This window comes from Manis pentadactyla, chromosome 5, assembly GCF_030020395.1.
Source record: "Manis pentadactyla isolate mManPen7 chromosome 5, mManPen7.hap1, whole genome shotgun sequence".
Lineage (NCBI taxonomy): Eukaryota > Metazoa > Chordata > Mammalia > Pholidota > Manidae > Manis > Manis pentadactyla.
This window is the reverse complement of record NC_080023.1, coordinates 111,877,523-111,901,960: the sequence shown is the minus strand read 5'-3', so window position 1 is coordinate 111,901,960 and position 24,438 is coordinate 111,877,523. Positions and strand designations below refer to the sequence as shown.

At 41.7% G+C, this 24,438-nt stretch overlaps 1 long non-coding RNA gene across 6 annotated transcripts in view; it reads right to left on the bottom strand.

Annotated features, from left to right (window-relative positions):
• Positions 1 to 18,967, bottom strand: part of LOC118921549 (uncharacterized) — a 65,426-nt gene extending 46,459 nt beyond the window's left edge. Inside the window, exons 1-2 of one of the 6 annotated variants that reach the window (XR_008997862.1) lie at positions 18,749 to 18,967; positions 17,838 to 17,944 (exon numbers count right to left, since the gene is read on the bottom strand). This is a non-coding gene — a long non-coding RNA (uncharacterized LOC118921549). Of the gene's footprint in view, positions 1 to 17,567; positions 17,805 to 17,837; positions 17,945 to 18,513; positions 18,639 to 18,748 lie in introns of those variants that run through there. The other 5 variants (XR_008997860.1, XR_008997863.1, XR_008997861.1 and 2 more) reach the window with 5 other exon arrangements.
• Positions 18,968 to 24,438: the final 5,471 nt, after the last annotated feature.

The following is a 24,438-nucleotide window of genomic DNA, read 5'->3' as shown; positions in this document are numbered from 1 at the left end:
ATTTTAAGCACGACCTCTATACTTTGGATGTGTAGTCTACTGATGTTCAACAGCTGTGAAAGGATCACTCATATACCACACTATGGCCTTCCAAAGCCCTTGTCGTCTAGAAATAAAATTCCATTTCTTAGGAGGAAAATGAGAGTTGCATATTATATATATATATATATATATATATATATATATATATATAATGTTGAGAGTTTCTTCTCACCACAGCAGATGGGATCAAAATCTCCCAAAGAGGCACAGAGACAAAGGGAAATGATCTGAAGTTGCCTGGTGAAAACAGGTCACATTATTCTCCCTTCCCCCTCTTTCCCCTCCACACCTCTGCAGGAAGGGCGCGTTCAGAAAGGCAGCTGCACACACGGGCTTCCCCAACCTGGGAAACAGGACTCAAATTGATCACTACCATCAGCACACTGGCCATTTGCAAACTGCTCCCACTTGAGTGTTTAAAAGCGTTTTTTGGTCAGTTGAGGACAAAGGAAATGCCCTTTCCTGTACTGGAAGAAAACAAGTTAACAACTTCAATTGCTTCCCCCGCAGTGGCTAGCTGGCTTCCGAGATCCTCACCGTGATGGTTTGCAGTGCTATAGGGCATTCCTCCTGGGTGCTGACATGGCCAGACAGAGCGCTAGTTGTCAAGCTGGGGGTAGCTAGGGGGCATGGACTTGGCAGGGGGATCTGTAAAACTCAGAATCCATTTCTCAGAGGTCGAATAACATTAGATGTCAAATGTAGCATGTTAAAGAAGAAAGTATATTCGTTTTAAACTATGTCCAATACATAGTACTGATGCCCACCCCAGCTTTAAAATTACTCCCCAGGTGGGATGCATCGGCTGTTCTTTAAGATGCACTTTTAAACCTGAACCCTTTAATAATTCCGGCCTTCTATAGAGCCCCAATGCCCAAGGCCGCACTTTCTCCTCATCAGGATTCACTTGACAAGGCCTGTAACCTTTCTGCTGAGGAAGAACCTACTTGTTATTTTTCTCATGCTTTTAGATAACTGTCCTGAAAGGTAACCGTGATGGGCTGGTCTGGGACTGGGGAGTGTGAGCGCCCAAAGAATGGGGCAAAGGGGCCTTCCAGAACTCCACATTCCAATTTAAAATGCTGCTCTGACGGGCTGGGATGTCTCTGTGAATTAGTTCTGGCTTCAGGATCGGCTCACCCTGGGCACCAAGAGCCCTGAGGGGTTACTCTGTTTCTCCCTGAAATTCTCTTAGGGGACTAAAGCATACCAGTGCTTCCCGATAGACCTGGCCTTACATCCTCCCTGATTGTACGTGGGGATTGTGGAAAGTGCAGGGTCCTGGCTGAAGATGGAGAGGAAGGGTCCGGATGCCCTGGGAGGGGGGGTCATGCCCGTGGCTCTGTCTGCACATTGGCCACGTCACCTCTCGTTTGGGGTTGCCTCTGTTACCTAGGATCCTCATGCTTCCCCACTGTTCACACAGCTGTATAATCCAGGCACTCGGCCCTTTTTCCTAGTCTTGCTATAACTAACTCATAACTCACCTGCCCGGGTACGTATTTGTGATTTTCTTTATTCAGCATTTTTTTGGTGGGCAAGGGGGAAAAGGATTCCCTCTAGAAAGTGAGCTTTCGTTACCATCAGTGTCCCTGGCAGACCCTGGCATTCTTTGTTTAGAGATAAGTACAAACTGAATCTTCCGATTATAAAAAGTACTTAAGCAGCGTATTCAGATCTTGAATAATAAAAGTTAACTGCAGTCTTGAACTTCTTCCCAATTCCTGTCATTTATCTAAACTTTGTAGAGAAATTCGATACTATGACGCATTCTGCTAAAGAGTTTTAGTGCTCACACCTTCAGGAGTACTTCTACAAACCAAACCAAGTCAGCACGCTTCATTCCGACATCCTTAGGCTCCTCGGTTAGGGCAGTGGTGTTGAGGAGCCGGATGTCAGGCCCTTCTACCGACAGTGAGTAAGAACCAACGGGGAAATGCCTACTGCCCCCTGCTGGTGAAAACGAGCCAATATTCCTGACACCTCTTGGAGACATTGCACTGAAACCACAGTTTCAGCTTCACAAGACTTGAAATAGTTTTAAATAGCTCGCTTTTGAAAAAACAAATAAACTAAAACTGAGCAGTAAAAATCTACTACTTGGTTTTTCTTTACTTATACTCCCATATCTCTTAGTTTTTGTTTGCGATCAAGTTGATTACGATTCTGTTTTAAATTTTAGGCTTTTCTACACCAAACTGTTAACTGGTCTTAGGTACTAAAGCTCCTCTTATTTGTAACAATAGACACATGTATAAAACTATTCTTAACGTGTCCTTTTGATTCTGCATCTCCTAAGTAATTACATGGAAGGATTTTGTGGCTGTAGCAAGTGCTGAACGTGGAATCCTACGTTATAGTTGAAATCTTAGTGCTGGCATTATTTAGCTGTTAAGACTCAGGTGACTTACCCAATCTCTTAGATCTCACTTGTGAAAAATATAATGATGATAATATATAACACAGAGGGTTATTATGAGGATTAAATGAGATTATGTCAATGAAAATGTTTCTCAACAAGCTATACAATTGGAGGGCATTACAACTAAAGGAGTAGATAAGTATGGGGTTGCCCATGTAACTATTATTGGACAGGTATATGGAGCAAGCACCCTAGAGCATAATAAGAACTAAACATTAAACTTTAGATACTCTTTGAGATTAGCATTATTACCATTGTTTAATATTTAATTCTTACTGTTCTCTGGGGCACCACACTCTGTGGAGAATCTAGATTTAGGCATTCACAGACTACTTGAATCTCAAACTAAAGTGCATACATAATAAAAACTTCTCATAGATATAAATGAAGAGTCACTTCGTGAAGCATTCTTAGAAAGCACTTTCTTCAATAACATGGCTACCAGTTTTAAATTAGCCAAGTGGGGAGGCTCTCAGCCAATCTTCCTCCTCTGGGAACAATGAAAAGTTATTACACTGAAAGTTTTCATGAGGGTTGTGCTTTTTGACAGAGGTTTTTCTGCTATAAAGGGTCTATTATTGATAAGACAAACATGATCAAAAAGTTAGAATCCTGGACATTCACCAAAATTGGCTGGCTGCTGCTGTCCAAAGATTTTTATTCCTTTCAATCAATGGTCTATAATCTTTATTTGGATTTACTTCTTAGAATCCTTGGTTTGTAATCCAATTATAAGTTTTGCACTATTCAATGCATAAAGAATATTTTGTTATTTTAAAGAGTCACAAGAAGTGAGCCTCAAGATACTAATTTTTGTTTTTGTTTGTTTGTTAAGGTGGAAGGATTTTCATATCTTATTTTGCACTTAGTCTGCCCAGGAGGTTTTTCTCTGCTCAGATTTCATGCAAAGCATACTTAATTTAGTGAACTGATTTGGTTGTATAGTAAACACTGCAGAGAACCTACGAGGGAGAGTCACCAGCAGGGAAGACAGAAATGAGCATTTCAAGGATGCGCTGAAACCTGTTTCAAATACAGCTGACCCTTGAACAACACAGGTTTGAACTGCATAGGGCCACTTACATGTGGAATTTTTTCAATAAATATCTTGGAAAATATTTTGGGGATTTGTGACAATTTGAAAAAAAAACACCATTTCTTTTCTCTAGTTGACTTTACTGTAAGAGTACATACAACATACAGAGTATGTGTTAATCATATGGTTACGTTATCAGTAAGGCTTCCAGTCAACATTAAGCTAGCTATCAGTGCTCCTAACCCTGCATTGTTCAAGGGTCAACTACACTGTGGTATCTCTAACTTTCTGGAGAAAAAAACCAGTGGTTGGGAAACTAGCTTAGTACATAGCTATAAGGAATGGGGCATCTCCTTTTAAAAATAAAGCTTTGACCATTTTAAGAGGAAGCTTTAAAACACAAGTTCTTGAAATCATGCCAGCAAAAAGTGTACCCCTTTTATTTCTATGGGACAGTAATGGGAACCGGGCCTTTGAAAGGCTGCCCGCAAACTGTAGGCACTTGGCTCAGGCTGTTGCCGACTCCTCTGGGAGGGCATGTCCTCGTCTAGTGGAAATCAGGAACACGGAGGACCTCTAGGGCAGCAGACTATCCCAGGGACACACAATGGGACTCAGCCCACAAAATCCTACAAAAAATTAGCTCTGCTGTCTCCCACACTGAGTGACATTGACAGGCAAGACTCGTGAGGCAGCATGGCCACAAACACCTGGTGCACCTACGTTGCTCATGTTGTGTCAATGGGGGAACCACAGAGAGCTGCCCAAGGAATTCCTGAGTTCACAGGCTCATCGCGTCCTCTCTGATGCCCCGCCGAACCACTTCTACATGATTTGTTATTGTTCCAGCTGAACCCCACTTCTTTCCCCTCTCTTGTGGTTTTAAGAATGAAAACCCTGACCATCTCCTTTTCTTCATCATGACTACTTTCCCAAGTGACTTGCTGAGTCACATTTGCCTGATTCTACTGACTTAATGGAGCCTATTTCTACCAACAAAATCTAACTATGCATGACCACATAATTATATCTTTTTACATATGGAGCGCCTTAATTTCCCATCAGTATTAATTTATTAAGTAGGAGTTATCTCTATTTTACTGTTTTCCTAATCTGAAGTATCATCTAATAAATGCCAGCCATATAAACATCACAGTTTTAATATATATTAGGAAGTAATAATGCCCAATAGTGCTTTTTATTTACCTTTCCAATGTTATTGAATTCCTATGTAAGAGTTTCTATATAAGTTCACCGTTATTAACAAATAAATATATGGTTGGATTCCTGAATACACTTGAATTTCAGTGTATCATTTCATGCAAAAGAAATATTCAGTCCATGTTTTTTCCTATTCTTCCTATGAAGATTTTCCTTATCTTAGAAATGATTAATATAGAGTGACTATAAATAGTTGATGCATTTTCTGTGTGGTTATTTTTTTTGCTGTGGGCTTTAACCCATTAGAACTTTATAATGCTATAAAAAAAACTGTAAGAATACCCTCAGCCTGGAATTTTTGTGATCCAAATTTTCCTCCATTTTCAGGAGGAATAATTATTCAGAAGCCTTGTTGATTAGTCATTTCTTAAGAAGCTAGATCATTCAGTGCTGTGTCTCAGCCAACTTTCCAAGGTCAACAAGATGCTATGGCACGTTCCATTTGATGTTCCCCAGCACAAAACCACAGCATTCTCACTATTAATGTCTCTTGACTTTTCTACTTACAAATAGAAGCATCTTGTGACCCTTTTTTTCTCTGTACATCCCTGAGAAACCAAGGATTGAGGGCTTAAGAACTTTTTAATTTACCTAGTTGTTAGATATAATCCTAGACTCTTATATAATGTATGGACTGCTTACCCATTTTGTGAGATTCTTAAGCACCAATTATGTGCAAGTTATCAGGTAAAGCATCAGGGAGACAAAGTTTAATCAGTCAGGTATGTCCTTAAGGTGCTTATGGTCTGATGGAGAAGAACAAATACAGCAAAATGCTACGATGTAAGGTAAAAAGTAGTAAGTGCCATATAAGAACTATAGACAAGATGATCTGGGGGTTCAGGAAAGAGAGATTATTGAATTTTGTGTGCTGGTGGCAGAGGGGAGGAAACTGATGATTAATCTGAGAAGAAGGTGGCATTTAAACTTGCCCTTAGTGGGTAGAATTTAAGCATGTGCAGAGGAAATATAAATGTAGACATTATAGCTTGAGGGAAAAGCATGATTAAGGGTGTGGAGCTCAGAAAACATGGTGTAATAAAAAAAAGTTTCAGGTAGTTCAGTTTGGCCAGAGAATAGGGTGTATAAATGAAAAATCATGGAAAATAAAATTGGAAAATTACTTTGAGAGCAAATCCAAAGGGCTGTTAATGCCAGATGATGGAAGTAAGCTCTGTTTTATAGACTTGGGTGCTCACTGCAAGGGAAGCTATTCTGAGGTATGTTGGACTAAATTGGGAAGGAGAGAGTCCAGAAGTGAGAATACCAACCCATCAGGTATATTCTATAACAGTCTGATAAAAAATAGCTAGATTCTCTAGAACAGAGCCTGACAGAAGGACTAAAGTGCTGATACATTGTTTGGGAAGTGAACACCTAGGTCAGCGAGGCTGAGGAAAAGGGAAAAGGAAGGAAGCGTACGAAGCCAGGCAAAGTGCTCCCTGCCAGAACCGGCCTCTGTTTGTGATGGGCCACAGTGAGGCGCTCGCAGGTCTGTGCCTTTGGCACATAAGACGTCTTGGAATGGGGAACAAGGAGAAATCATGCCTGTGGTACGCCCTGGGAAGACAAGGAGAGGGAGTCCCACTGCCTGTTCCTGGTTGGTCAAAATTTGTCCCACCGGAAATTAACTCCCTCACATTTCCAAGTTACATCAAGTGACCTCTCCAACTACTAGGGATACCAGACCCCCACAACCTGACATAAAGCATTTCTTTCAAGTGTGAAAGGGACAGGGAGACTAGAAACTCTAGATGAATGCTGTTTGGCATGTGTGTGTGTGTGTGTGTGTGTGTGTGTACTTGAGAGATGAGGAGTCAGGGGGACTGTAAGACAAGTGGCTGGTCAGTCTCAGTCAGTGGAACTTTGTTGGGTGGGGGAGTATCGGGGAATGGTAGCTGAGTACCTGAAGGTCCTAGAGGTAGGCAGTGGCCATGATATATACATAAGCGGTATGTTGGAAATAATGATTCACGAGAAGACAGGGACATTCATCATACCACATTTAGGGGATAATTCTTTTGGTACACAATCATGTTCCTTGGGTTAAATTATTTTCTCTGCAACATTACTTAAAGAGTCACCTCCCTCTCAAAAGTGGAGACTCATTCATTAAAGGTATTTCTGTATATTACCTGAGTTAGTCAGATTTAAGTATTACATTTCTTTCATTCCAATTCTATGATTCACTGTCATAAAAGGCTTGGCATGTACGGCCCCACCTTTGGAAGAAGGGTTCAGAACTACGTACTATCTTATTCATCATCATGAAGCAACATTTATCATCTGAGGATGGGATTATAAACACCAATCTGGACATAATGGAGCACACTTAGACCCCTTGTTTATAACTGTAAAGAAAATAAGGTCACAAAAGAGCCCTCTGTCCTTAAGAAAAAATTCTCAACTGCAAGTCACTTCTGAGTGCCAGTGTAAAATACAAGAGCTCACCCTCAAGACTGAAGAGGGAAAGACCTTTTTCCTACTCTTTAAAAAAAACTACCAAAAGCTAATGTTAGCCAAATTTATCCTCATTTTTTACTTGGACTTTTTTTCCCCCTAATCTAAAACAGGCCTGGTGCACCGGAAGAGGAATTAGAATTATGATCAGACAGTCAGACCTCAAGTTGGTCTGCCTCCGTGTGAAGCAAATAACCAGTAACAACTCACTTCAAAACTCAGTCTCCTTAACGTAAAACGAAGGTAATGATACTGACGCTGCCGACCTCAGGGACTGTTCTACGAGCTGTATGAGACAGAACTCTGAAATGCTCGATGCTTTCCAAAGTGAAGTTCCTGTGCTTTCTGTAGAGTCAGAGACAGTCCTCTTTAATGGACCAAAGTCAAAGCCTGGCTAGAAGCTGGCAGCCAAGGCGGGCTTAAGGGCTGGGAAAAGGAGAAAATGCCTCAAACCTCTGCTCCACTCACAGTGTGGAAACTACCTAAACCACACTGCCTGAGACAGGGTTAAACTTATTCCAAATGTTTCAGGAATTTTAATGCCCTTCTAAGGGATTTAGCCAAGCCTTCATCTACTAAACATCATGCTGCTAACCCACTGTTTGTAGGTTTTCCCAGTGCTCTGAAGATTCTCTAGCAGCATTTGACTTGCTTTGCCTTTGATTTCAAATCTCTGCTTAGCCATTTGTTATGTGTGTGACCTGGAGCCTTAACTCATCTGAGCTCCAGCATCCCCCTCCAGCAATTGTGACTAAAAATACCTCATTTGTAGGATTGTTATAAAGTTAGAAACAATATTCCTAATACATCTGATAATGGCTGGTATTTGGTAAATAGCAGTTGTAATCATGTATTATTGTAATCGAGTAGAAAGAACAACTGCTTTGAAACCAGGCAGTCCTGCACTTAAATCAGCTCTGTCACTTCCAAGGAGTGTGACCCTGAGCAACTTAAAAATTTCTGAGTTTTGAGACCATAATGTTTTCAGAGTATAATTATGAGAATTTCAGAGGCATCTATAATGGACAGAGTGATGGCCCCCCCACAAGTTAAAGCTGTGTCCCAATCCCCAGAACCTGGGAGTGTGTCCTTATTCATAAAAAGGATCTTTGCAAATATAATTAAGGTTCCTGAAACAAGCACTTCCTGGATTTCTGGGTGGGTCCTAAATCCAATGACAAGTGTCCTTTCAAGGGACAGATGAGGAGAAGACAGAGGCAGAGATTGGAGAGATACGGCCACAAGCCAAAGAACCAGAGAGGAAGGTTCTCCCCAAGAGCCATTTGACAGAGTGCAGCCCTATCGACACCTTAATTTCAGACTTCCAGCATCCAAAACTGAGAGAACCAAATTCTATTAATTTAAGCCACCAAGTTCATGGAAATTGATTCTCACAGCCCCTGGACACTAATGTAGTATCTAATGCAGAGTCCCTGGGACGATGCTGGCATGTGACAAGTGCTCAGCAATGTTCCTCAGCAAATGGTTCCTCACCTGTCTGCCCGAACTCCTCAAGGAGTAAATAGCTATATAAATCCAGGGGGCCTCTGAGAGTCTGTCACAAGGCAGCAAGGGCACACAGTTAGCCTCAGCCCATGCAAGACAGAAGCCTGACCTGAGTTTTCTTAGCGCCAGGCTCTAACACAGGCAATGGACAGCAGGGTTCTCCCACTTTGTAATAGCACGGATCCACTCTCATCATGCATCAAAGGTATCATTCTCCTGAAACTCTCACGGCCCCAAAGATTTAGAAATTAAAAATAACAACAAACCTCTGTTCAAAGGAATGAACAATACATTTAAAAGTTCTTCTGGTAACAATAGCCTCTCTCATCCTGAAGTACCATAAAAATTCAGAGAGCAACTCTACCCAGTTGTGGAAGATAAAAGAAGAGCCGCTGAAACAGGCAGGCAGGCCACAGCCGAGGAGCCACCTGCTGTCTCTGGGCTGAAAAGGCCTGCATGCTAAGGCAGAGGTCCCTGAAGGAGGGGTGTGTGGGCACATATAGCTGACTTCTGCAGCCCATGTTGCTAAGCGTGACCTCTGGAGGAAGCAGGACCTTTGACAGACCACCCCCAGGGGCTGCTGTGGTAGGTGCGACTGTTGAAGCCAAGTGCCTGTCCGTGGTGGGGTCCAAAATTTACACAGCATGAATGAGAAGGAGTAAGTATGGAACATTTTTTTAAAGTTTCTCTAACAGATTCTTACTTCCTCGTGAATCACCATCCTTTAGGGTATTAATCAGAGAGGACCCTTACTGGTCCGGCTGCGCATGCCAGGCACTCTTTGAAGGACCTGAGATACAAAAACCATTTAATCCTCACATACCCTAGAAGTACTGCTAGTAGGATCCCCTTTTTGCAAAGGAGCAGCCAATGTCAGAGAATCAAGTTATTTGCCCAGGGCCCCATAACTCACAAACGGAGGGTCATCTGGCTCCAGAGTCCATGCTGTTTGTTCCTATGCTAAACTGTGAGAAATAAAATTTAAAAATTGCCAATTAAAATGACCTACTCATGTCAGGTTAAAACAATCTCTTTCAGATACAGTCAATCTTTTGGGTACAGGCTCAGCCACATCCTCGTGTCTATGGAAGAGGGGCCCTTGCGGCCCTGCCGGTGTCTTGGCATCTGGTGGACGTTACTACTGAGAGTGTGTAGCTGGGAAGCCCGTGGCCTGTTTTCTGTCGGCTTCTTTACCTGGCTGGTCTCCAGCCCTGGCAGTGTCTAGCAGCTGGCTCTCTCATGCTATGAGAGTGGTTTTAAGTGGCCCACAGGGCACCTCTTCTGCAGCCTGCTGGCACCGAGGAGGCTGTGGAGGTGTGTCCACTCTCCAACTCAACCATCTACTCCCCCAGCTTTGGCACTGAGTCCTTCAACCTGCTGAGCAGGCTCCTGGTCTTCTCTAGGCCCCCCAGAAACCTAGGAATCCTTGTAATGCCAACATCAGCGCTGATGAAAAGGAAAGGATTATCTTTGTACTTTCTCAACTCTCAACATGCTACCAAGCCATTTCCAAACCACCAAATGCTGCTCCAAAAGAGCTTACAGATTTCCAGTTTGCATTCAGGGAGACTGAAATGTAAACATTACAACTCAGATGTGCAAAAAATGTAGTTTTCTCTTACTTCCTATTAAGGATCTCAAGTTGCTATGAGGTCCCCTTCCCACTCAGTAGGATAGATAATTTTTTTAAATTTCAACCTCAGTCTCTTTTGCTTTTAGGGAAATCTCTTTCAGCTTAATTTACTTCCTTTAAGATAAATATTCGATCAATTCAAAGTTAAACCCCCTATCAGTGCTGATTCTTCCAAACCCTTCAAGGTGGCTCTTTTCTACCCCTTCCTTCCCAAGATGGCCTATAGGGAGGGATGGAAGGGAGAGTGGGAACGTTGGTCTTTGGCTAGGAAGTTTTTGTTGATCTGGTCTGGTCTCTGAGTGCCCTCTGCTGGTGTCCACCAAGGGGTGGTTAATCTTCGTTGGTCTTAAGGGGTTTATGCTGGAACCCAGTGCTGGACTCTGGGGTCCCCACCATTCGCCCCCAGGTATGAGTCCTCTACCCTTGCGATGTCCTTGTCTTCTCCCTACCCTAGGCCTCTGCAGATTCGCTGTTCTACTAAAACCTCTGTGCACAACTTTCAGGTTCACATGGAACCACGAATTTGGAGGTGGAAATAATTTAAGGCAGTAGCTAAACCCTCAGTGAGACAGGCTTTTCCAATAAATATGGTAGAAGCAGCCTTTGGCTTTTCCTGCATTGGCTGTGGAAGCATTTCTGCCATTGGTCCCTAACATCACAGGCACCTCTAAAAACAATCCCATGGTGTAACTGGACAATTTTAGATGTGTTGTACTTTGTTGATTTGTTCTTAGTAATGTAACTAACAAGCCTGGTTCCCTTCAGTGGGTCTATTAACTGTGTGATACTCTTTAATGTATTATTTTCTGTTTAGACTGACTCCACAGTGGAGTCTGTTGTTTACAACTCAGAACCTTGAACAATGCAGCACCCTCTCCCCCTCCCTCATTCCCCCTCCTCTCACCACATAAATGTTTGTTTATAAAATTTGTGTTTATAGAGTTCACATAAATTACTAGAAGAAATACTATAAAACTAGAGGGTCTTCATTTTAAATAAGAGACATTAACTTGAGCTATCTCTTGCCCAAAAGAAAAATTCATTAAGGGAGGATACTAGAAGATGTGCTGCACTCTGGAAATCGGAAAACCTTCAGGAGACAAGGCAGTATCTCTCTTTTCTTTCTTTCATGCTTCTCCATGCACAGTTCCTGAGTTCATATTACCTACATTTCTTCCACAAGTACAGAATATATAATTCTTGGTGCCAATCCCAAATTATTGAAAGAAAGATCAAGTCTAGACAGAGTCAAATTGTCCACCATAATCCAATGTGTTAAGGCCAGAGGACTGCACAGCATAAAAATACGGCTGTGGAGAGAAGCTGAGTACACAGAAAATTAGGATGACAGACATGCCAAATCTCACTCACAGAGATCTGTATTTAGAAAACTTACCAGAGTTCAAAATTTTCTAATGCTCAATGATTGAGTGGTAACCGGGGCTCTGTGATACAGCTCAATGTTCTGTAGCTGCTCAAAATTCGGAAGCTGCTGAAGCTTCTAACGCTTCTGTGATACTTCTGGGGAATCTCTGGGTGGGGGATTTTGCTAAACCTTTACAAACCAGCAGCTTTGCCCTAATGGCTATGGTAACCATTATCCTATCTTTCCATGAGCTTTTCCCATTCATGTCCCCTTTTCCAGTGTTGTTACCATAAAGCATCTGTGACATGAAGCTTGTCTGAGAGAAGTCCAAACTCAAGGTGAAAACACTGTAGGATGGACTGGTCTGACTTTTTCCTTTTCTAGAAATTATGTTGAAGATCCCAAATAAACCATGGCGGTCATAGTATAAATATACCTTGTAAGAGGGCACCAGAAAACTCAAGTCAAACATATAACCAGTTTTACCAACCAAAGTTCTCACCAGACACTTCAATTGATGTTAGAGTTCAGGTCCTCAGGGAGGCTGGGATTTACTGGTTTAAGTGGTATTTAAAGTTCCTGAATGACACTAAGAACTATGATCTAAAAACTCTAGGGCTCAATCATGCACTGAGTAACAGAATAAGATGTGGCATTTCCTACTGTCTCAGAATTATGGCTAAAGCTCCAAAGCTGGGGATAGTAAGTGCTAAGCACTCACACAAAATTTTTTTTTAAGTCTTAATAAAACATGGAAAAATCAGTCCAGCAATTACCATCCCATTCAGACTATAAGACTAGACATTCTTAAACAGATTCTTAGAAGGGCCCATGTACCAACAGAGAGGTCTTTGGCACCATTTCTCCAAGAGGTACACGTGTAGGGACAGGCAAGCACACAATGAAGGGAAATGGTTACCTTATTCCCTATCTGAATATTGGCAAAGCTTCCCAAATTCAAAGGTCCAACTTCTGCTTCCCCAGGCAGAACTGATACACGGAAGGACCCTACAACCACCAGATTCTGCATGAAACAATCCAATTACACAGCTAGACTCAAATCAAATAAGGGAAAGCCTCCCACTGAGGTTGGAAAGCAAAGCCAAACAGAAGCAGCACATGGGGGCACAGATGTAAAAGGCAGAGTTACTCTGCAGGCAGGTGCTGACAGTGGCCCAAGAACTGATTGTGGGCTGGAGCAATTGGACTGAAGATTACCCAGGGGACAAGGAGATGCTAGCTGTAGGTATATTGCTAGGGGTCACAGTCAGTCATTGTCAAGGACTCTGAAAAATCTCAAAGGTAGAGAGGTGAAATTATAACAACACTGATGGGTAAGAGACACTTCTACGCAGTCTCCAATCCCTCTTCCCTGGCTCTGCAGAGAGGAAGAAAAGAGAATCTGAAGCAGCAAATGAAAGAAAAAGAACAAGTGTTAGAAAAGACCAGGCTTCCTTTCCCTCCTGGGGTCACTGAAGCTGTGGGTTATGCCAAATACAGGTGCAGGAAGACTTGAGTGAACCTTAATATTGCACCTGAAAGTGGCTGGAAAGCTATGCATGGGGAAAGGAGATCGAAGAGCACGTTTACAGGCAATAACAGGAGAAGAATAAATTCCAGGGAATGCTAGCCATTCAACAAACAAGTTACTCTCACCCAGAAGGTAGGCAGCCTGACTCTGCTCCATAGTTGTTTCAAATTATTGTGCATAAACTTGGGTGAGATTCCATGTAGAAGCCTGTAAATTAGCATGGGACAAGGAACTAAAGAAATCTGGCCTCCAAACAAATTAAAAGCACATCCCATGGTTCAGGTTTTTTACATAGACTTGTAGATACCACAGCCCAAATTGTATCCATAGGAAACATACTTGAAAAGATATCTGATATAACCAGTTAGTGCAAAAGGTGCCTTCTGGGGATATTTGTCATAAAGAAAGTGGCTCTGCTATACTGTCTCTTGTTTCTTGGGGATTTCTAACTCTATTGAGAAAGTAATGCATATTTGAACTTCAATCATTTGGATACACTGGGAGAAGGGGCAATAGGTAACTGACAGGTTCAACAGAACAGCAAACTGTGAAAGCTAGTCATAGAACTCAGGGAGTGGATAATTTTGTCACTTTTGTATAACCACAATATCAAACAACTCCAGCCCATATGCAAAGGAAGGACGAAAATTAAGATGAATGTGAATGAAAGCCATCACAAATCAGCGGGCCTCCGAATGTTGCTTAGCAATGTGTCATGAACACTGTATTTTCTTTGTAGAATTAGATGCTGAACCTAGGAGATGAAGCCATTTTAATAAAATCTTTCATTTTCTGAACTACCGATCTTAGACAAAATTCTTCTTACAAGTATTTATCATTTTGAAAACAAATGGTTATTCTGAAGTTATTATTCCATAAGAATTATGTGTTGACATCTAGGTTACTACAAACTTTAAATTCTTAAGGGTTTAAGTAATGAGGCCCAAGGTATCTTGTATTTTCTCAGCTGTTTCAGAAGTAAGGCAGGTGGGGGCTAGCTGAAGGAAAGGGGTCCTCTTTACCTTGAAACTTTCATTAGAAGCAGACAAACTTTTGGTGGATTCTGCATTTTTGATAAAGGAGTGAGTGCAAAAGCGATTTCATCAGCCTTTCATAGATAGCTTACATTTACAGGGCACCTGGCAGTGTTCAGAGAGCTTCACAAAAAGTGCAGCTTAAATCAACTGAGGAAGTGTAGCTGCTAGTCTCTTACAGACTGGTGTGAGGGCTCCAACAAGCCAGTTAGTCTCTCTGAGCTTCAAGCTCCTTTTATAAAATCAGGGCATTTCATAACCCATGTCAGTGTGCCTTCCAAGTCTAAGATTCAGTGGTCTTGCCCTCTTAACAGCCAACCGATGCAGTACAGCCACTCCAGCAAATGAGCAGAGAAGTTGGTGAAGCTTGGCAAGCTGAAGAAAATGTTTATGGACTCAGAGCATTGTTAAAACTGATGTGTAAGTAGTTCAGATAAAGCAAAAAGGAAACCATTTTTCTGAATATTGTTCGTGATGAGTATGCAATTTACTTCCTGAATAAAGAGGGAGTATTTTCATGGCTGGTGTGAGTCCAAACGTGACATAGTTGTATGCAATGCATTCTGGCTGTTTTAAGGTGCTAAGAAGTTTAGTGACAAGTGCTTTTCCGTTTCTTCATTTTAAAAAATTATTAGCCTTTGGGGTTGAGGAGATGTAGGGGGAAGCTCGAGCAATCCTTTCAAGGGTTTCTTACTTTGGCACACAGATAGTTCTTGAGAGGAAAAAGAGAGTTTTTCAACCATGTAGTTTCCCAGGAACAGGAAATTCATACCAAAACATTTCCATTCGTTTTGAAGTAATCACAACACCACAAAACCCAAGGGCCCATACTGAAAAAGTCATATACAGATCTTTTGTATTTTAGCCAGTATTCCTTGCCATATTGTTTATTCAAAACATATGCATACACCTGAATTCACACATATGTAGGAAATGTAAATGCAAATATCTTTTCACATACCTATTATATGTATACTAAAAGCAAGTTTATGTAACAAGATTAATAAAAAATATGCAGTATAAAGGTTCTAATCTTGTTCAAATCACCCTAATAAAGTAGGACAGTGATTGCCAACCAGAGTCCTGTGGTACTGTGTACATCAGAGAAAGCTTCGTAAGTGTGCTCATAGATTATGAACAATGTGAATTTTGGCTAGATAGGGGTATGGAGGCTATTACTGTGATGTCCATTGGATGGCCCATGGAGCTCAGTGGGCATAAGGAACATGACGTGGAACAAATGGACAACTTGCTGGGAGTGGGACATAATGCGGTGGTACCATTAAACCAAAACAATAAAGCAGACCAAAAGGGAGAACTTTGCCTTTAGGAGCCTGAAGAGAGTAAGTCAGATCAACACACTGTTCTGTTTCACAGAAGCAAAGTGATGAAGTGGAACCAGTACCAGCTGTCGTATCATACAAGTGGTTGTTTCATAATTACTGCTGACTTGCTAATTTTCAATTTCTTCAAGTGGACTGACAAAATTCCTAATACTTGCAAGTATGTTGTAAATACAAAAAAGTGTAAGAAGCATCATAAGAGAGCATGTGGGGTTTGATCCTGACTTTCCTGTAATGCCTAAACACTGACACCCCTCATCCTCTTGTATGTCTCACGGGGGCTGCTGGGCCAATCCAGGTGCACTCATTTTGTAAAGGCCACAGAATAAGGCCCCACAGAGGTGGACATTCCTAATATACCTCATCCAAGTAAAAGGGTCCCTGGCTAGAAAAAAAGATCATGAGATGGGTGGGGAGGGAACACTCATCTCTTTCTGGGACTTGGCCTGAGGCCCCCACCAGGTGGTAGGGATTGAGGATTTCCTCTATAGCAGGGCAGGAACTGAATCCTGCAGATTGAGATACCAGATCATCTGTTTTTATATTACACTTAGATTATCTCCCTTTGATTATCCCAAAGTCTCTGCTTCCTAAAAATTGTGTTTAAAAGTTCCAGTGTGGTCACAGTTATGCTGTGTGCTTGGAAAAATTAAGGAGATAATCGGGTCTGCCCTGGGCCTGAGCCGTGTTGGAAAGGGAGTATCCCACAGGGATCAACATGGTGACAAGAGCCTAGTAACTAAGAAACCCCAGGGAAGGGGGGATCATGGGAACAGACATCGGCCAGGACACCTGGGGGTCCCTCCCAAGGTGCAGTGGTTTCCTGCACTGCTAAGTCCTGATGGATCAGCTTTGAAACCAAGAGGTCTTGCAGGTTCCTTTATGCACATGTACAGGAGGAATGGGGAAGAGCTGGCTAGTAAGTTTGGCACAGAAAAGTCATGTTCAGACCTAAAATATCACAACAATGACCAGCAAACCCTCAGCATGAGACACTGACAGAGGTTAAATTGCTGAAGGAACATTAACCCATTCATATTGTACTGTGGCAATTATTTGGAGGCTTTGAATCTAGTATTTGCATGTAGAAGTGACATTTATCCTTAATTTTTTTTAGCTCTTAAATAAAAGAGTGTGGAATAGGGGCAAATCCTAGGATTTTGTAATTCATAGTATTAAATTTCTTAGCTTAAATTATTTTATCAGAATTGTTGCAGTGTTAGTTGCAAACAAAGCTGGCTATAATTCCTAAAATCAAGCTGGAATTCGAGCCCGGTAGGATTTTTGTTTGTGGGAACAGAAAGGGAAGCCAAAGTGAAATACAGAAATGACAGGAGAATCCAGATTAAATTAACCTTCTTAAAAACCAACAAGGGTGACCCCCCAAAATCACCACAACCTTTTGTCTGTCAAGACAATGGCATTGAAGCACTTAGATATACAGGCCAGGCTAGAATTCAAACCCCTAGAAAACCACAGACTCACACATGTACCTATAAATTCTTTCCTTAACAAGCATAAAACAGTCCTCTGAATAGCAGACAGCAGTATCACAGTATTTAGGTCCTACTCAGACTCACTGATAATTATAATGTTATATGACTTAGGATAATCTCCATGTAGGGAATATATTGGTTGATTAAAAAAAATTATAAAATGCATTTCTATATATTAGCTCCAAAGTTACGACTGGTATTTATTCTAAAAAGAAGGTAGAAACTTTCCTTCTTTTCCCCAACCCCAAAGTTACCCCCAAGATATAAAGAGATTACAGTTTGAAAGGCTGAAAACTTTTAAATTATAAAGAAATAACATAATGTATAAATTACAAATTACCAATCCTCAAAATGCATCACAAAATCAAAAACATTGCAAATTCCATTATTAACACAATGCTGCTTTCTATCAAGCATATAACACTGTTTTGTGTATGTTGGGATTATTTTCCCTGTTAGTAAGAAATTGGTATTGACCCTTCTACATACTTTTTAGCGGCCCTTGATGAGTCACAGCACACATTTTAAAGTGGCTGCCAGGACAGAACAGGAGACAGGACCTTAGCCGGATGGAGCAGGAACTGAGTCGGTGGCCAAGGCCACATTAGCATGAAGCCCCATTAAGTGAACTCAGCTAAAGAGCTGTCTGTGGTGACTCAGGTAAGCAGGGGTGTGGCAAGCAGCCACATTCCGTGCCTGTCAACTCCCTCTTTCAGGCTGTATTAGAGCACTTGGCATCACTCTTACCTTAACTTGTGGTCAAATGTTGTTAGCAGATGATATTTTTCTTTCTTCTTGAAGTGTAAATGGCACGTCCATTGATAGGTTAAGTGAATGGACTAGTAAACAGAAATCTAAGGACTAAAAATCATTTGTTACAGCTGGAAGGAATCGATTCCAACATCAATACTCTACAGATGAGAAAACTGCAGTGTTAGAGGGGTTAAGTCCCTTGCCCAAGGTCATGGAGTTATTAAGTGTTGGAGTTGGGACTAGAATTACATCTTCCATCCCTGAACCGGTCTCCACGGCAAAGGCTTCTGGACTTCACATGATATGTGGAGGGAAAGAGTTGCAAGGGTAGGAAGAATGAAGTTTTCTTTCAAATGGCTTAAAACTTCTTAAAAAGTAATTTTTGTTGGTGTAACTGGGAGCATTGCCCTGGCAAGTTTTTTTGGCCACCTCCTTCATACAAATCCAAAGCTCCTGAGAGGTCTGGGCAGCCACAGGAGTGTCTCTGAGGCTTAGGCTACTGGCAATTGCACACGTATCCAGGGTCAGGATTCCCCGTGAGGACAAGTGCCCCTAGCAGTGTCCTTCACACCCCCGGAGACCCCCACTTCATGCTGGGCAGTGGGTGTCAGGCAGTGATTTACCACTGGTAGAGATTTCAGAATTTAACTTCATAGGCAAACAACTGTACCTGCACACAGAGGAGTCCTGAGGTCAGCCTTGCACAGGCCCATTTCAGAGAAATACTCCCAGTGAGGTGCTCAGCTGGTGGGCTTCCTGAGATGTAACTCAATACATGCTGCTGCCTGAAGGTTACCCAAAGTATGGGGTGTGCCCGAGGACTGCAGACCCAGATCTACCCCAATCTTTTGCTTATAGACCTTCCCACCACCACTCCGCCATCCGTTCAACACGAACATACACACCGTACGTGTGCACGTACACATGAGAAAGCAAACACCACAAGCAGTTTTGAAAAGGAAGTCAGAAAAGGGTCCTTGGCTTGCATATGAGTCTTTGTCCTCTTTCCCTCAGCTACTCCCTCCTCCCCAACAGGTCTGGGCCCTGGGAATGGCCGTGTCTCTTAGATCTTTTCATCTAGTCAGGAACAAACAATCAAGCCAAGGACATTATTGGGTAAAATGTGTTTGGGCCTGGATTTGCTAGAAGAGCTCTTTGGACTTGCCCAGAACTCACCCAATTACTGAACCTACTTTCATTTAGCGTTTGTATTCGCTGGACAGAACCCAAGAGGAAGATATTATTATAGTGAAGTTAAACAAGGTCATTTCTGGCCTGAGTCTCTGTCAAGAAAGGTAACCTGTTTTTCAGGGTGGTGTGATCAGTATTAGGCAAGAATCTTGCAAGCCATCTTGTCTGAGGAGGCCAGCAAGATCACAGAAGGCAGTACCCAGTTTGCTCAGAGACAAGCTGTTTCCTAATCAAGTTTTCTTATACTTGGAACTATGGAAATATTTTCAAAGGTATTATTCTCGGCAGGTTTCCAGTCATTCAACATTTCCAGACTTCTCCAAATGGCTTCTGAAATATTTGCTGTTTGTTGAGAGCAGCTTTCAGGATGAGGTAATTAAAAGAAACCTATCAATTTGAGATTTTTTTTCCATGAGTAAATAATGTTGACATACTGTTCAAATAAAACGCAATTTACTGCAATCTGTTTTTAGACAAACCCTCCACTTTAACCTCCAAATGGGAAAAACGAAGAGACTTTTCTCTTCTCATTTAATCAAGAACATATGTTCAAAGATAATACCGGAGGCTTATTCTGGGAAGCATTCTGCTCTTCCTCTGACAGCGGCACAGCGAGCTCACAAGGCAGCCTCGATACATAATGAAAGCAAATGCCACCATGAATCTTTCGCCTGGCGGAGGTCACTTCAGAAAAATCGCCCGCTGCTCAAATAAGCACCGCTACGCTGAGACACACCGACGGGCAGAAACGCCGACTGTGATAAACACCAGCAGGTTTGTAGCAGACAGAGGCCGACCCAGGCAACTGGGAGAGAACGGAGCTGGGATGAAGCAGGTGTGCGTGCGAGCGTGGGTTTGCAGATGACCTCGCTGCCGCGTGTGTTCTGACTGGGTGAGAACGAGCCAGCTCACCACAAGAGTAGATGCCTTCCCTCTTAGGAGAGCTTGGAGGCACCAATTTTCATTACACCTAAAAGTACACACAATGGCAGGAGGCCAAAACAGTCCTCAAAAGTGAGGCTTTTAAAAACATCTGTAAGGGGTTTTGCGATCCTTAAGAGAGTGAGAGAGAGGATTCAGAGTCCACTGCTTTTCATTTCCAGACTGTGAGTCATAAAAAAAAAGTGTATAAATCCAGATCGCCAGAATATGCTGACCTGAGTCTGGGTTTACTGACACCTGAAGTACATACATTTCATGGGAATTAGGTTTAAGGATCCACCTGATCATGGAGCTTGAATGGCTTTTCTCCCATCTCAGGAAGCCAGAAGTCCTCAGGAACCTGAAATGGGGTTTTCTGACAGCAAAGGTTTACTGTAGCGTAAAAGAAGTTATGGAGATTTCCCTACAAGGCATAATAAGGATGCGATCACTATAGGCACCCATGGGCCCAAGCAGGTTACCCACCAACATTCCTTTTAAACACCAAATTATGGACTATCAGGCCACTGCTTCAAGGCTTCCACAAATGTGACACCCTTGAAAATTCCCAAATAAAAGCCATAAAACCAATCATTTTTTAAACCTGCATGAGTGACACCAGGAAAATTAGAGCAGTGTGGCAGGTCACTGTGAAATGATGCCACCATAAAGAAGCTTATGCTGCTGTTGTGGAAAGGCAGCTAGAAGGTTACTTTCTTTCAGGTCTAAGATTGGATTTTGTTCTTCCTCCAGCCCCCTGCCTTCCACCTCCCTGCTGCAAAATGGATCAGTCTATAATAAGTAGTAGTTATATATCATAAGGCAGAAATTCCTTTCAGTTGCTCCACTATAAAAAAGCATCCAGATTTAGAACTTGACAGGAACCAGTATCGCCTGCCCCCAAAAACCGGCAGAAAGTCTGTGTGTGTCATTCAGCCAGCATGAAGTCTGGGTGTTTTAAAAGCTTTAATTTGAAGGGCATAAAAAACCTGGGCGTTAAGCAATTTGGCTGTGGATATTTAATGCATCAGCCATGCTACAGAATTGGAGCCCCCTATTTAAAATGAGAAACTGAAAATTTACATGCTCTGTAGGCAAGGTGTAAGTAAACGTAGGATGGTTAAGTAGAAATCAACTGAAAACCTGCAGAAACACCATTAGAAGGACTAATGACATGTTCAGAAGTAGCATTAAATAAATGTTATGGTGTCATCTGCAGGTGATTAGAACAGGTCTGGCATTAACTGAGTCAGAGCCATGCCTCCCAGCATTTAGGAGAAGACTCCACAATGAAGCAGTGGCCCAGAGAGGTACATAGCTCCTCAGTGGCACATAGCTCCTCAGTGGGAGCACCAAGACTGAGGCCCAGTCTCCTACTCTCTACTTTCCATGCTAGCACACCTGTGGCAGGCAGAATAGTGCACGCCAAAGACAGCCTCCAGAACTGGTAAATATGGCATCCTCCATAGCAAAGGGACTCTGCAGATAGTAGGGAGGATTTTGAGCTGGAGAGAGTACCCTGGATTATCTATGTGGTCCAGTGTAATCATAGGGGCCCTTAGCAAATGAAAGAGAGAGCAGGAGAGTGAGGGTCAGAGTCGGAGTCAGAGAGAGACTGGAAAATACCACAGCACTCGCTTTGAAGATGGAGGAAGGGGCCACAAGCTAAGGAATGCAGGTGGCCTCTAAATGCTGGAAAGGGCAAGGAAACTATTCTTCCCTCCAACATCCAGAAGGAGCACAATCCTGCTGACACCTTGATTCTAGTCCAAAGACACCTTCCCAGACTTCTGATCTCCAGAACTATACAAACACAGATTTGTGCTTAGGCTACTAAACCTGTGTAATTTGTTAACAGCAGTGACAGGAGGCTGACACAGAGGCACCTGGAGACATTCCACTTTGGCTCCAGACCACCGTGATAGAGCAGGCTTCACAATAAAGTGAGCCACGTGAGTTTTTTGGTTTCCCAGTTCATATAAAAATTATGTTTACACTATTCTGTGGTCTATTAAGTGTGCAATAGTATTATGTAAAAATAATGATGTATATTCCTCAGTTAACAAATACTTCATCTCAGGGGTGGAATTTGAGGTTCCTGGTTTGGATAGGCATTTCTCAGAGTGCCTTAAGTCCCCCTATAGACGTGTGCTCTGGAATCAAAGAGACCTGCATTTGACTCCCTGCTTCACCCTTCAGTAGTGATGTAACCTTGGGAAAATTAAAACTCATGTTCTTTATTTCTGAAATGGAGAACGTAACTGTAATCTTGCTCCATAGTGAGAAATTAATGAGCTTTGGTATTTAAAGTGTTTAGCACAGAGTGTGATCCATACAATCACTCCATGTGCGGTGGTGGTAGTGGGAGTAATGAAGGTCCTCGGTACAGCTGTACCTGTAACCTCCAATTTCAAGGCAGTGTAAGCCCATTGCAATCCTGTGAGACCAGAAGTTTCAGACTCTGAGTGTTAAAAGGAAATATCCATCCTATGTGTAACAGCAGCAAGTATTTACACATTGCCAACCATGTAGCTTCTTCTGAAATACTGGGGATTATCAGGGTCAGACAAGTCATAAGAGACAATATACAGCCCTGTCCAAAAGAAATTCATGGCTTACTATGAAGTGGATATAAATACATAATTACTGGCATTTATCACTCTGTATTGAAGAGTTATGCACAATTAAGGGTGGTAAAAGGACCCAGGAGACAGTATCTTTCTAAGGGACTCAAGACCAAGATCACAGAGAAGATGACTTTTAATTTGGGTCCTGAAGGGTGAATAGAAGTTTGCAAGCAGAAAATAAGAGAAAAAATAACCAGGCAGAGGAAACTGTATAAGAAAAATGAAGTAAAAATTTATCACAAGGGAACATCTTCTAAACATAACTACAACATTTAAACCATTGGAACAAACTAAACCCAGTTTAACAAGTTAAGTCCATGGCCAGTTGCTCTGAGTCATCAACAGCCTGACTCTCTGGGCCTGCTGCAAAGTGATTTCAGGGTCACACTAAACAATTCTTCCTTGACTAAAAATGATATCACGAGAATTCACTGATGGCCACAGTGCAATCAATACTAATCAGGTAATATGTGCTGGCCTTGAGATAACGAAGCATCCAGAATCCTGATGTATGAATTCATACCTAATCAATACTGCCTTCTATGAGTGAAAGATTTTTTTCACAATCCAAAGCATTTTAGTAAGATGTTGAAAAAAATCAATAACTTATTAAATCCCAGTTACCTTATTAAAACAAACTATTAATCACTTTTGTTGCTATTACATCCGGACCACAGACCTGACTTTATATTTTGTAGCGGTGCATGCTCACAGGTTTATTCCATTCACTAGAGGAAATGATGCACAGAATGACCACACACGGCAGCCACGATGGTGCTTTGACAGGAAATGGACTTCCAATGCATTATCAAAGAAAAAAAAAAAGCCCTGCAGTTGAAAAAATGGGAAAGCTGTGACTTCATCTGGAAAGTGGTAAAACTTAATTGCCACAAGCAGGAGAGACTTTATGTTACTGAAACAACAATAATCACTGGAAGTATTTCCTCCTGAAATATCTTGACTACCATTCTCATAACACCAAGAATTAAAGTAATACTTACCTCTAGTTTAAGATGGCCCATTTTGGGCCGTATGAGAGTAAACATTAATGTATGTATGTATTTTGTGAAATGGAAAAGTTAGAGCCACTCAACCATCTTGTTAAGTACATTCCTCAGCAAATAAAGACTATCTCATTGAATTGTTAAGGGACTTATTTCTGTAGCAATGGTTACATTTTTAATCTTTCTTAATGCAAATTTCAAGTTGCCTCTCCTTTTGCCCCGTGCCATCATTTCCTTAGGAATTTTGAGAAAAGTTTGAGCTACATGCTTATGAGTTTGTGCATACATTACTTTTGTTACTAATGGAAATGCACCTTCACTTAAAAAATAGGGTCATCATGTGAGTTAAACTTGAGAAAAACTGAGTTAAGCACTTATCTCACTAAATTACATAAGATTTAGGTATTTTCTGGTTGTCTCTGAATAGCATTTCTTAAGAAATTGTGATCATTAAACCCAAGTAATAAAAAATAGCCATTTTATTTGGAGGTGGTTACTATTTGTGTAAATATTGTTTGCCAGCAGCACTTACATGTCAGTCTTCTGTGCATGCTGCATGTTATGTTGAAAGGACACAGATGCTACATGTATGAGTCCTAAATCTGACTCCTGTCTAACCACTCTCACACTGTGTCATTAGACATACACTTCACTTCTCTAAATCAATATTCTCAGAGATTAAATGGGGATAGGTAATGTTTTACCTGCCTCACTGGATTATTGTTTATGATCAAATAAAATCATGAGTGAAAGAATCTAATAATATCTGGGACTCCAATTTGTCAGTCTTAGGTGATTTTGCAGTAAAAGAAACACAACAAAGAGAAATCCAACAACTGAAAGTTAAGATTA